Genomic DNA, 14,514 nt, shown 5'->3' on the forward strand with positions numbered 1-14,514 from the left:
TTGCCATCCAAGATGCTGTGGCTTTGTCTTTGTACCAGTCAGCCTGAGGACCTCCACCTGAACCTTTCAAGTCGTTAGGCAGCTTTATAACAGCTATGGTGTCCCTCAAGACTTGGACTAAGTAAAAATAAAGCTTTGTAGAACAACAATAAGCAAACAAACAAATAAATAAATAATATTCAGTTAAAAATTTTAAAGTCCTTAGATGAATGAATCTCATTTTGTATGCCACAATGTTTTATCTGCATGTTTGTATAACCACCATGATTGTTTGCTGTGGAAGTCAGAAAAGGGAACCAGATCACTTGGAATTTAATTTATAGGTGATTAGGAGCCACCAAGTAGTTTCAGGATATAAAATCCATGCCTTTTGTAAGAGCAATAAGGACTCTTAAGCACTGCACCCTCACTGTAGCCTCAACAGCTACATTTTTATTTATTTATTTATTTTGGTTTTTCGAGACAGGGTTTCTTTGTGGTTTTGGAGCCTGTCCTGGAACTAGCTCTTGTAGACCAGGCTGGTCTCGAACTCACAGAGATCCGCCTGCCTCTGCCTCCCAAGTGCTGGGATTAAAGGCGTGCGCCACCACTGCCCGGCTTCAACAGCTACATTTTTAAGCAGGATTTCCTCACTACTGTATCACATATCCATTGTAATGTTCAAAACTCATGTTTGGGAACCTGGACCAGTGTGGACAGGAGAATACTATTTTGGATCCTGTCTCCAGGTTAACTGAGTTCCATGGGATTACAGGACACAGTGAAATATCTCTGACTCTGATAGTTTCCTGTTCTGTAGATCAGAGAGGCCACAAGAAGGAAGACTCTGGTTAGAACTAAGCAATGTACATTTTACACAGTGGAGGAGAGTCAAGATGGAGGGAAGTGGCATTAATCATATGCAAGGGTCGAACGGTTTGCTCTGTAAGAGGGTGTCACAATTGTCACAATTCCCAGTCATGGAGGAAGAAAGTTTTAAATCCGACATCTTTTCACTGACTAATTCTGGAGCAAAATTGAAGTATTTGAAAATCTTTCCCAGGCTTGCCCTTTGAGAGTGGATCAAGGGCTTGGTATTGCGTTGTTGTTTGCTTGTTTTGCTCTCAGCCTCTCCAAGTTGAAGAAATTGCGTGAAGGAATATTTAATCAGGAATTAATCATTTTACAAGGTGAACTTCTTTGGAGGCAAAAATAGAATTTTCACTAGTAGTACATTTCTGGGTACAGAAGACTAAACGCAGAAAGGAGAGTGGAGTCTTACTTCAGAAGACAAAGAGCTCATTATCAAGTGGCACCTACTTTGCTGCTATGCAGGGAAGGTGTGCGATGGGAGAAAGCGGCAGAGATCCTTCAAAGGGCTGATGGGGGCGGGCTTTGCAATGAGGACATTGCACCAACTTCTTATAGGAAACCGTGCTATGCAGTCTCTCCTTTTGGAAATCATTTGCCCAAGAGAGATAGGTTGCTAGGAGCCTTGCTCCTAATGGGTCCCATGAACTAGGATGGATGTGTGAAGTCGGTGAAAGAAAGAAAACTCTGACCACCTGTTTCAAACACATCATGACTAAGATTAGTTAAAACAGTCACTGTCATATGAAGAACGTCTGTGATGGTCATGCTCAGAGATGCAATTTAGTTAAAATTTAGTGAGCCTAGCTTTTTTCCCATTAAGTTATAGGAGTTTATTTTAAATAACCTACAGTTGATTAAAAAGGAATTCATGATAAAAATAGAAGATACTTGAGGAAAAATGAGGGAATGGCCTCTGCACATATACTAAGCTAACAATGCCTTTAAAACTAATTATTGTAGAAAAAAGTCTTCACATTAAAAATTTTGCTTTTTATGTCCCCCCCCCATTTTTTTTACACAATTACAAAAGAAAAAATAAAAGCACTAAAATCTTTATTACTTTTCCTTTTTGGTTTTTTTCTTTTTGTTATTTTTTTTCTTGGACCAAATGCTCATTTTCATCTAAATTTATTGACCTGTAGAAGTTTTTAGACAATAAAATCTTTCAAATGAAAGACTGGGGTCTCCAATGAAAAAGATGGATCTCTTAAAGGGCACCAAGAATGCTCCAAACCAAAACTGACGGGAAAATGGCTTCGGTCACTGCTTATTTCATTATCGTTAGACTCGCTCGCCCTTCATCTCTCCTCACCCCAGCTACACGATCTTTAAGATCAAGAAGAGGCTTAAATATTTTAAAATAATTTAAAAAGTAATAAAAATTCACACTTAAAAAGGAACACTCAAGTCAGGAAATGTTTTCCCATCATGCTTTTCTGTGAATAGGTGCCTGAACCAAAACACAGCCAATGTCACAACTGCTCCAAGTTTAATGAAATCTGATTCCCATGACGATAGAGTGACAACTCCAATAGGTGTGCTGGGTTTTTGATTTGTTCTACTTAATTTTAAATTCCTGAAATAGGGGAGAGGAGGGAGTTTAGGAATTTGTTTCTATTAAAATATAGAAGTTATTGCAAAACCTTAACTGTAAAAACACACCAATATAATCTTGAAAATAAAAATAAAATTCAAAATAAATCAAACACCTAGAATTTTGATATCTGAAATATTTTTAAATAAGTTGTCCATAGGATAACTGGCCCAGATGTCCCTTATAATATCTCCAGGTCTATCTTTTTGCAAAGATGTTGGTTTGTTAAGACTTGCAGCCTCTCCCATCTTCCCCAAACCACACTGTCCCTTTTCATAGAACCCCTGGCAAGACTGGTCAAAACTCGTAGTCCTCATTGGTCATATCAATGGCCCAAGCAAACTTCTCCCTAGGGGCTTTGTTGTAAATCTTCTCATTTGGGACCCCCCCACACACACTTGTTACACCAAGCCACTTTGATCCTAGGGTCCAGATAATTGAATTCGGAAGTTCCCAAGGCAATTTGTTTATTCTCCCCTCCATCTGTTGCTTGAACTTCCAGCGTCATCAGCAGCTCTTCTTGTCTCTGGACAGCCTTCTTTTTGGACTCTACAACCTTCTTGGTCTTTGCATCCTTCATGACTTTGGCATCAACCTTAGCACTTTTCAGGTCCCTTCGAGCATCTGCTACCTGATTTTTCTTGGCAGCAATCTTAGACTGCAAGTTCATCTCAAAGGTCTTTGGTGGCGCCCTCTGGTGGTTACAAAGAATCACAACAGCTCGATTGGCACAGTTATAAGAATCTTTGCTGGTACATTCTCATAAGGGGCTGTGAGCTGCTGTTGTAGCGTGATGGAGGCATTGTACGTACAGAAACCTTAGCAGTCAAACCTTCCATGAGATTCTGAAGATGCTTATTTAGAATACCAGTATTAAATCCATCAAAACGATCATCCTCGGGCTGTTTGTTCTACATAAATATTTGTAAGTTCTTAAAAACCTTATCAGTGAAGTACAGTGCTACAGCTCTCTGCCGAACTTTCATCTCTTTGGGCTTCCCGTCTTCCCTATACTGATTTTGGACCTTGTTCACACACTTCTTCAGCTGCCGAGCAGTCTCGTATTTCTGCCCTTGATTCGGGAACTGGGATTCAGCATGATGTATTTGATAGAACCCTGTATATTCTCTGTCCAGGAGACCAGCCAAGTAACCTTCTTATCATGTCGGACTTATTTCCATTTATGTCCTGAAGGAGGAGAAGGGACCTTGGCATCTTTGTCACAGTTGACAATGATGTTGTCAGGCATGATCCTTCTCTTCAGCATGCCCATCTTGGGCTGGTTGCCTCAGCCACGAAAAAGCCCTTGGAGGCTCTATCTTGAAGTTTGCAATCCGCTCTCTACGATTATCGATAACACAAAAGCCATATTCTTTAAATAATTTTTCATTTTCTTCTTTGATTTTCAATTTTCCTTCCTTGCTCGTCTGCTTCCGAGCCTTAGACTGGCCTTGAAAACACTGGCTCAGCTGTGTGCAGTCGCATTGCTCAGGTTGGTAATCGTATTTTTCTCTCATTAGTCATTTCCTTTCTCCAATCTTTAAAGAATTTTTTTATGAATATTTCCTCAGTAGTATATTCATGGTCAAGCATTTTTTGCAAAGAATGTAACTACTTCTTCTGCTTTGGGACTCAGCTTCATAACTTTTTCAATTTGCCATCCTCTTCTTCTAATTTTTTCTTCTCCTTCTTAATATCTTCTGTCTTAATTTTCTTAGGTTTATAATCAGCATCATCCTCATCTCGAGGTCTCTTCAGGGGCTTTATATCCTCTTTTGGAGGAGCAAAACAGCCATCATCTTCAGGTTCATTTTTTTAATGCTTTATTTAACTTTATTTTATGTGCATTGGTGTGAAGGTGTCAGATCCCCTGCAATTGGATCTTCAGATAGTTGTGAGCTGCCATGTGGGTGCTGGGAATTGAACCAGGGTCCTCTGGAAGAGCAGTCAGTGCTCTTAACCACTGAGCCATATCTCCAGCCCTTCAGGTTCATTTTTAATTCGTGGTGAACTAGAGAAGCCATTTTCCTTCTCCTTTAATTTTGCATCCCCAGCTGCTCTACTCTTTCCCTCCTTTCGTTTTTCCTTGTCTCTGTCTTTATGTTTGCCTATGTTTTTCTGAACTTCCATCTTTGTGTTTGGTTTTCTCTTTCTCTTTATGTTTCTTTTCAGAATCTCTATGTTCACTGTTGCTGTGCTTAGACTTTTCCCGGTCCTTTTCCTTACCCTTCTTGTGCTCTTTATGTCGGTGTTCTCCATCTTTGTGTTTGTGAGAATCATTCAGTCGGAAATCCGCTTCAATCTGGGAGTCGTTGAGGAGATGGTCCTCACTCATGTCGGCAGCAGGGCCTACGCTGAGAGCTCAGAGGCAGCGCTGGGTAGAGATGCAGATGGTCTGGGCAGTCTGAGCAGGCGGACAGAGTTCCCGAGAGGCTTGAGCAGACAGCGACAGCAGCCAAGGGCCCAAGACTCCTAGGGCAGCTGACAGACTCCAGCCTAGCTTTTATTGGCTGAATTATCTCAACACCCCAGGGTGGCCATCTGAAGAAAGTATTGGTGAATGTTATGGTTTATTTCTGTTAAAATCTTAATATGAATCAGAGGTGGATATATGGCTCAGCAGATGATACCACAGACGTCAATTCCAGAGGACCTTGGCTGGTTTCTAGCATCTGTATGCCAGATAAATTGATACGAGTTCTTTGAGACAATGCATTTTGTACAATCATTGAAATATTAAGATGTAAAAGGTGTCCAAGGAGATGTCCCCAGTTAGCTCCTTGGGCAGCTGAGAAGAGGGAACCTGAAATGACCCGATCCTATAGCCATACTGATGAATATCTTGCATATCACCATAGAACCTTCATCTGGTGATGGATGGAGATAGAGACAGAGACCCACACTGGAGCACCGGACTGAGCTCCCAAGGTCCCAATGAGGAGCAGAAGGAGGGAGAAGATGAGCAAAGAAGTCAGGACCACAAGGGGTGCACCCACCCACGGATACAATGGGGCTGATCTATTGGGAGCTCACCAAGCCCAGCTGGACTGTGACTGAAAAAGCATGGGATAAAACCGGACTCTGAATATGGCGAACAATGAGGGCTGCTGAGAAGCCAAGGACAATGGCACTGGGTCTTGATCCTACTTCATGTTTTGGTTTTGTGGGAGCCTAGCCAGTTTGGATGTTCACCTTCCTAGACCAGGATGGAGGGGGGAGGACTTTGGACTTTCCACAGGGCAGGGAACCCTGACTGCTCTTCAGACTGGAGAGGGAGGAGGAGAAGGGTGGGGGGAGGGGGAGAGGAGTCGGGGGAGGGGGAGAGGAGTGGGAGGGAAATGGGAGGCTGGGAGGAGGCGGAGATTTTTTTCTTCAATTAACAAAAAAAGAGAGACCATGAAAGCAGAGTTAAAATTCATATCAGTATTTTCTTAAATTGAGATGGTGGGGGAGGGAGAAGGGAAGATGGATGGTCTTCTGCTGGCCACATTTCAGTTACTCTGGGCAGGGTGAATAAATGTTTTCTGCAGCCAGGCCCTCCCAAGCAATCTGAATAGAGACCAAATTTCTCTGACTCTTGGCCTTTTTTGCCACAAATATGCCAAGATAGGCCACTACAATATCTTAATTCCAAGAAATGGCTGGTGGGAGTCCACGGCCTGCACTATGAGCTAGTTTAACTGCCCCAAACCTGAGGTTATTTTGTGCTATAGTAGTTGCTTCTTTGCTTGTTTGCTTGAATGATTGATTTCTCTTAGTTTATTTATTTTTATTTTTGTTTGTTTGCATTTTTGTCATAGTGGAAATAATAAATACAGACTGACAATGGTCCCTTCATGAGGAAAGGCCTAAAAAGCCCAACCTCTCCTAGAGAAACAGTTACAATTACGACATTAAGCACTTGAACCAACACAGATAAAATTTCCAGAGTTCTTAGTCATTCGAGATATGGATGTCATTTTCTCCTTCATGTATAATCAACATGAAAATGAATGCTTAGCTTCCATAGTAAGCAAACTAAAATAGCAAAATTTATAATTTTGACTTAGGTCAATGGGATACACTCTTACCTGCTTATCACTATTAAGGATTTGGCTCTGCTCCTTAAATTGCTTTCTGGAGACTTAAATTAAATTCTATAAAACATGTATGACCTGAAGCTAAGGTGGTTATTGTCTTATTAAAAATGGTGTTAGTAAAATGATAGCTCATAGCATTTAATCCCCTACTGCTAAAGAGCCCTTAGAAATAATTGTGCCACTAAATAAAATATAGGTTATTTCTTCACACAGAAAATAATTAGTTGGTGTGTGTGTGTGTGTGTGTGTGTGTGTGTGTGTGTGTGTGTGTACCAGGATGTTCCTCCACAAGACAGTAATGCCTGTGACTTACGAAAGAGTGGAGAGATATATCACTCTATAAACACTTTCAGGGAGCACCATCTGCTCCATTGTACATGAACAACTGCTTCTACTGGAAACCTTTCCACTCTGACAGGTTAGCACATTAGCTCAGGTTGGTCACTGAGCACCCGTACCACCAGGGTCTCTATACAGAAGCACACTAGAGACATGAAGAGTGCAGACTCATTTGCAGGCCAGCTACCATCTACTCATGGTACTTCAGAACTCAGCGTTCTGACTTCTGGGAATACTCAGGAGCATGGTGAGCCATGCTTCTTTAGAAGGGCGGTATGCCAACTAGGCTGGCCACTGGATTATACCTGCATTTTCTCCTACAGTGTAGGATGCCCTAGATCTAGAAGAAGTTGTGAACATGATACAAGGAAACAAACTCCAGTACTCTGGAAGAGCAGTAAGTGTTTTTAATCTTTGTACTAGTTCTACCCCTGTATTTATATAAATTCTGTTTTATACTCATCAGTGTTCAAATAAACATTTGCAGTGTTTTATTTTTCAATTTTTACTGATCCTTTAATCTTTAAACAGTTTTATGTATTTGTATAAAAAAGTTTAGTTTTTCAAATTTTCAACTACCCGTTTTAATCCCTTCTTTCTATTCCTCAACAATTACTTCTCAGCACATTCTCCCCCTTTTGTATCTATTTGTGGTCAACCGAATTTAATTTGGATTTTCTACTGAAGCCTGGATGGCAATTTATTAATTGAAGAACCCAACTCCCCTGTACTCAGTAGCTGTTCATCGGAAATTCTCCCTGAGTGATACAGTTCAGTAGTTTTGCCCCTCCTTTTCCCAAGATAAAACACCCACAAGCTCAATCCCATGTAGCTTTTGAACATTGCCACATGTACAGAATTTTTGTGTGCAGTGACTATATCATATTCTGAAAGAACCTTGGTTGCTCTTCTCATGTTCTGGCCCTTAGAATCTCTACCCTTTTTCTTAGATGTTCCTTGAAGCTTGGAGTGGAGGATATGACTGACCTATTTCAAACCAAACCAACCCTCCATCTGTATGGCAGTTTGGGTGGTTTCTTTGTCACAGACTCTGAACCAAGTTGAAAAGAGCCAGAATGAGGACTAAGGAGCTAAGAACACTTGGATGTCTTCTAGAATACCCCAGTTCATTCCCAACCACCCATACTGGTGAGTGACACTAATGTAATTCCTTTTCCAGGGCAGTCATGACTCTTTTCTAGCCCTTGGAGACATGCACAAACTCTCTCTCTCTCTCTCTCTCTCTCTCTCTCTCTCTCTCTCTCTCTCTCTCTCTCTCTCATGCACACACACCCATTTACACTCAAATACATCTACACAAATGAGCAGAAAAGTAAAATAAATAGTTTATAAGACCTTGGAATGTGTTTTATTTCTGTGGAGAGGGTAACAAAACCAATGAGAAAGGCGTGGTTTGTTCTTACAGCATTCATTCTTCCATACTTATGCCAACAGTGTTGGATCGATTGTGCTGCCTAGATGAGGTGCAGGGCTTGCTCTCCTGACTGGTGCAGCTGGTATGGGTCAGGGATGGCTTTCCTCACTTATGAACACAGGGCCAACTCTCCTACTTGCTTCAGTGTTGATGGGCAGGGGAGGGTCATCCCCTGCCATCCCGTGTTGCTATGCTGCAGATGAGGGGTGAGGCTAGGTCTTCCATTATCCAGTCCTCAGAGTTGGCTCATCCGTACTCTCATCTAGAGGATCATCTCTGGTGTGCTGCTCAGACAAAGTGCAGGGCTCCCTTTCCTGAGTGTTGCCCCTGGTCAAGGGTTGCACTCCCTCACTATCTCAACCCACTCCCTTCCTCTCACATCTCTTCAGATTTGCCTCTGTCCACAGGACCTGATCTGTTGACAGAGTCTGTTCATTCATTCCCAGCCATGAAATAATAACACAAAAACTGTATAAATTAAATCACTGCTTAGCCTATTAGCTTGTGAGTATTTCTAGCTAGCTCTTAAATCTTAAATTAACCCATCTCTATTAATCTGTGCACCAATCATGGCTTACCAAGAACCTTCCAGCATCTGTCTCCTCCACAGCTACATGGCATGTTTCTCCTTTGCCTCCTTTCTCCCAGTATTGAGTTTAGTTTTTCCACTTAGCTCTATTTTGTCCTATCATAGGTCAAAGAAGCTTCTTTATTAACCAATGCTATACAGAGGGGAAACCCACATAACTGAACCATTCTCTCTCTTTCTCTCTCTCTCTCTCTCTCTCTCTCTCTCTCTCTCTCTCTCTCTCCTATAAGATGCAATACCATGCCACTGCTCACTCTAATAGTGGCCTACTAGCTGATACTGTAAGGTACCAGATGGGCCCATTTTTTTCTTTTTGAATCCTGGGATGGCCAGCCCCAGGCCTGATGGTGGGTCTCCCTGTACCACTCAGAGCACTGTAATGCAAGGCTGATCCATGAATCCTCATTACTAGGAGATTCTTATAGTGCCCCATGGCCTAACCACCATAAGGGTGGGCTCTTGGTTGCGGCATTTTTGTGGGGTTTTGGCTGAAGTATCACTGCAGGCCAGGTTTAGAATCACATGGCCTGCTCCACTGTGTTGTGGCCATCACCCATTCAGGACATAGGTAGGGATCGAGGATCCTGCATGAATGGGGTCCCCACAGACCTAAGAGTCTGGGGGTACATCCTCTATGTCCCCTGCTGATTCGAGTTGGGGTTGGCCCAAAGGCTAACTAGAATAGGGCCACTGTAGACTTGAGAATCAGGTCCAGGTTGCCCCAGTAGCTCTTCAACTTTCTTCTCTTAATCTAAAACTTCTGCAGAAGACTTGGAACCTCTTCATCAATCTTCCACAGTTTAAGTCAGTCTTCCAGGCATCCACAGTGGCTTTTCAGTCCTCTGAAGAAAAACACAGGGCTGGAGAGATGGCTCAGTGGTTGAGCATTGCCTGTTCTTCCAAAGGTCCTGAGTTCAATTCCCAGCAACCACATGGTGGCTCACAACCATTTGTAATAAGGTCTGGTGCCGTCTTCTGGCCTACATGCAGACAAAATATTGCATACATAATAAATTAATATTTAAAAAAAAGAAAAAGAAAAACGCAAATGTAAGCTTGGCTCCAGTGAATTATTGGATCTGAGCTACTCCATTGATCAGACATAATACCTTACCAAAGAACCCTGATCCTAAATTTACTTGAAGGGGCCTAATAATATTTTGTGGCAGTAAGGCCACCCTTTCCCAAATTTAAAAAATTTTAAGTATATAAAATAGAAAATCAATATTATAAGGAGTAGCTATACTACCCTTCTCCTGCTTCTTTATTTCTAAAGAAATAAGTTGTCCATTGACTCTTTCACCAAAAGATTGACCCTGCAGGTTATATGGAATGCCTGTAATGTGGGATACAGCATGATGCTGGCAAAATTCATGAAAAGGAGGACTACTAATAGTTTCAAATATTTTACAGGGTTCTAAAATAGCAAAACTCTAAGTAAAAAGATGATAGCATCCTTAACTACTTCTCCTGATAGAGGAAGAGCAAACATGACCAATGAATAGTTGTCTGCAATGGTATGTACATATTTTAAATTTCCAAAAATGGGGATATGAGTAATATTTATGTGCCAAATATGATTTGACAATTATCCTATGGAAGTTACAGCAAAAGACAAAAGAGGCATGATAATACCTTTTACACATGAAGCACATTCCTTCGTGCCTGCTCTTTAGTTGGCGAAAAATGTGCAGCCACAAATGTGAACATATTCATATGTTTGAATATGCTTATATTTACATGAATATATACTTATGAGCCTCACTATCGCACTGGCACGGAGGTCCTTTCCTAGTGGTGAGTACTGAAATAGAACACTTAGACTGTAGTTACTGCACTGCTCACTTCCAGTTAATTTGTCTAGAACCAAGGCCTAAAGGTGTACTGAGAACTGGGACAGCTGATTTCCACTGAAATCCAGATTTACATTAGTCATGCAGAACTGAGCTTCCCAGTCAGAGATTCGGGATCCACAAGAGGCCTTCACTGTCTGAGTTTAAACGTGACTGCTTTTTTCCATAGAGAAAATGCAATTTCCTCCAGAAGAAGGGTTGTTGATCATTTTTTATGAATCTGGAATGATTGGGGGAAATGTGAACATGTGGCCACACTAGTTTGGAGATGGAGGATAAAATCCGATGGCTGTGTCATGTGGAATGTCTGTAAAGCAGAGGAAGCCACTCTGGATGTCAAGTATTCCGTTCTTTAGATCTATGGTATTAGACATCATCACTAAATGGTATTAAAAAATCTAAAATCTTAATACAGTCAGAATGATAACTATTTATTAGTAATGTATAGTTTCTTGTAAACATTTATATCACTAGCTGATTATTATTTGATGATTTTAAAATCTGCTTGAGAGAGAGAGAGAGAGAGAGAGAGAGAGAGAGAGAGAGGGAGGGAGAGAGAGAGAGAGAGAGGCCATGACCAGTGCGTCCCCTGAAGGACATCTTCCCAGACCTTACTTCTATCATGCTTACAGTTTCCCTCAAATGACCACACATTGGTCATTTATGCCAGAGAAAGGAATTCCAGACCTTCTAGACCCAAACAGAAAGCCTTTCCTGCATATATTTCTCATCTCTGTCCTGGGTATTACACTCATGTAATCCATTCCATCAATAAGGAAGACTAAACATTTTAAGATCGTGTCATGTCAACAGATTTAGAGAAAATATGATGCAAAAATAACTGGAAGGAAACTAAGACCAAGAAGGAACAGATATAACTGTTTTGCTGGATTATATATCAATGTTGATGAAGAACGTTCTCTAGTCTACACCCTCAGTTTGCAAGAGGAATGGAGAACTTAACAAGGCTGTACAACTATACCTGATTATACTCAAGCTACCATTTTTGATTTATAAAATTTAAACAACTGGATTTAGTAGAGGCAGATGTTGGTTCCCTAAATTCCATGACCTATTCTGGCAGGTTTGTCATAGCCACACATTGCGATGACATCTGTCCCAGTCCAGCCTCGATGGGTTTGTAAGTTCCAGGGTAGAAGCATGTGGGTTAGGAATGTTAGGCAAGAGGGACAGAGATATGAAAGAAATACAGAGACACAGGATAGTACTTGGAGGGCAACCCAGTGAATATTGAATCCTGAATATGCCTGTGTTTATTTTCCAATCCAAAAATGGAGGAAGGCAAGACTGCTTTAACATGACACAAAGGACAAAGACAACAACTACTTGTTTCAATAGTTACTGTAGGAAGTCTTACAGTTGTGTTTACCTGCCTACTGGGGTGTGGCCTCTCAGACCATATATGCTGATGCAGAGCCTGCATCTGCCCCTTTCTCCTTTTTGCCAGCTGTTCGTTCAGATTGTTGGATTGCTGGATTCGATCTATGTCCACCATTCAAGCAGAGAATTCTGATTTGTGAGTTTAACCCTAAATAAACTATCTATTTCTCATTTCTGAACTAGTGTGAGATTTATTTTAAGCATCCACTCATCACTTGGTCTGTTCATCAAATATTGAGACATCAAACCAATATCTCCTGGGTTAAGCATTCTAATGTTTTAGGCAGGACATGAAGCGACAACACCTTAGACCAAGTATCCTGTAGGCAGTCACTCCCCGGGTCAAACCTCCGGTCTGAAAAATGAAAGTCAGGGTGGAGTGGATCCACCTCTATGGGCCATCATAATACCCAAAAACCCCAAGTAACCATGCCCTAGGTCAGAATATCTTGCTTATAATCACTCCTTAAGTCAGACTTCTTTTCAACAACTTTGAAAGAGCAGGCTTAAACTCTCTGACCTTCAGTTAAGGTGGAGTGGACCCACTTTTGTGGGCCCGGTATTGGCTGATTAGGGTTCCAGTTACAGGTATAATTGCCCACCTGTTGAACAGACCTTAAATATAAATATATTTATATATTTATTGCCCATAAGACATGAATGCCTTTACTGATATACTTTGCCATTATGATCACTGTTGTGGTTCATAGGGTTCTTAGTAACTTTCCTATTGCTGTGAAGAGACGTGACAACTAAAACACTTTATGAGAGTAAACATCTATTGGCACTTCCGGAAGTTAGAGCCCATGACTAGCAAGGCAGGCAACATGGCAGTGGGCAAGCAAGGATATAGTCCTGAGCGGTACTGGAGAGCTGCCATCATGATCTCAAAGTTCAAACTTGAGATAGGGCCAACTTTAACAGTAAAAGCATGGAAACCTCAAAGCCATCCCAGTGACACACCCTCTCCAACTATGCCATATCATTTTATCCTTCTCAGCAGCTCCACCAACTGGTTACCCGGACCCAGAAAGATAAATACCATTTATCATCACTCATATACGGGTCCCAGCTCCATTATCTTCAGATATTAAAATATAACCTAGAGTAACTAGAGAGGCCACATCTTACCTTCCTAATAAAGACATAATGCAATGTAAAACTCCTCTGTAGGACTGAATGAATAATAAAAACGCTGAGAATGTGACTGTACTTCTTCCAAGCTATTTATTTCTAAAATAATTTGGACTCACTTGTACAAAATATTTATTTCTGATATAAAATTTAATGACTTAAAAATTTTTCACAAATTTTTATCTCATTTAAAACGAGACCAAGCCTTCTCATAATTTTATAATGAAAGTTTCTTTTGATTGAACTTGGTTTTTGTTAAAGCCCCAAGTTGGTTGTCAAAGTTTCTTTTATATAACTGTGACAAATCAAATGCTAATGCGACTTTTAAAAGGAAGGGTTACACTGGCCTTACAGTCACAGAGGTTTCATGTCCACAATGGCACAGCAAAGGCATGGTAGCAGGAATAGCTGAGAGGTCACCTCCTAATCCATAATCAGGAGATGGAGAAAACACTGGGAGTTTCGGGTTTTGAAACCTCAGAACTTTGCTAGAGTTAACAGATATTCTTCAACCTACCATACCCTTTAAACATGCTCAAAGAGTCCCACAAATTGAGAGCAAAGCATTAACATTTATGAGCCTATAGGGGCATCCTCATTCAGACTACTACACTTGTATTCAAAGCCTATTGTCCTAGGGAATGAAAAATGATCCATATTATTACACACACTGCAAGTGGTTTTCATCCTATATATACTAACATATTGATAGTTGAAATTAGTTTTGAAGTCTCCCAATCTGTTTCTTTCCATATTTAATACATCATATTTCTTAGTTTGTCTCCACTCCTTTGCACATTTTACTCTACTCATTTGTATCTCTTTCTCTGTTCGTTTACAAGTGTGCATATGATTGTCAAAACACAGCATTCAGTAATTGGTTTTCTATTTCCACCATATAAGACCCAGGAAGGTAACTGAAATCATCAGGTTTTCTGGAAAGAACCATTACTAGCTGATACATCTCATGTCCAGCAACATTCTTCTTTTATATTTCACACTATAGGCAACTTGACCAAAGCACTGCCACAGTTAATACTGGAATAAGTTCTACCCAGTACACTCCTTTTCACTTTGAGATTCTATGGGTTTGTGTAAGGCTATGAAAAACAGAAATATAGGCACACACTACTCAGAAGCTTCTAAACTCTATGAATCATTTTCCACATTTGGTGTGGGATAATGGTCTGTATTCTGTCAGTTATATTTTAAATAAATGCTGATTGGCCAGTAGCCAG

The 14,514-nt window shown here is 40.8% G+C and overlaps 1 pseudogene; it reads right to left on the reverse strand.

Moving 5' to 3' along the window:
* Positions 1–2,528: 2,528 nt before the first annotated feature.
* Positions 2,529–4,255, reverse strand: LOC142856571 (DNA topoisomerase 1 pseudogene; annotated as a pseudogene).
* Positions 4,256–14,514: the final 10,259 nt, after the last annotated feature.

This window comes from Microtus pennsylvanicus, chromosome 8, assembly GCF_037038515.1.
Source record: "Microtus pennsylvanicus isolate mMicPen1 chromosome 8, mMicPen1.hap1, whole genome shotgun sequence".
In the NCBI taxonomy this organism is placed as follows: domain Eukaryota; kingdom Metazoa; phylum Chordata; class Mammalia; order Rodentia; family Cricetidae; genus Microtus; species Microtus pennsylvanicus.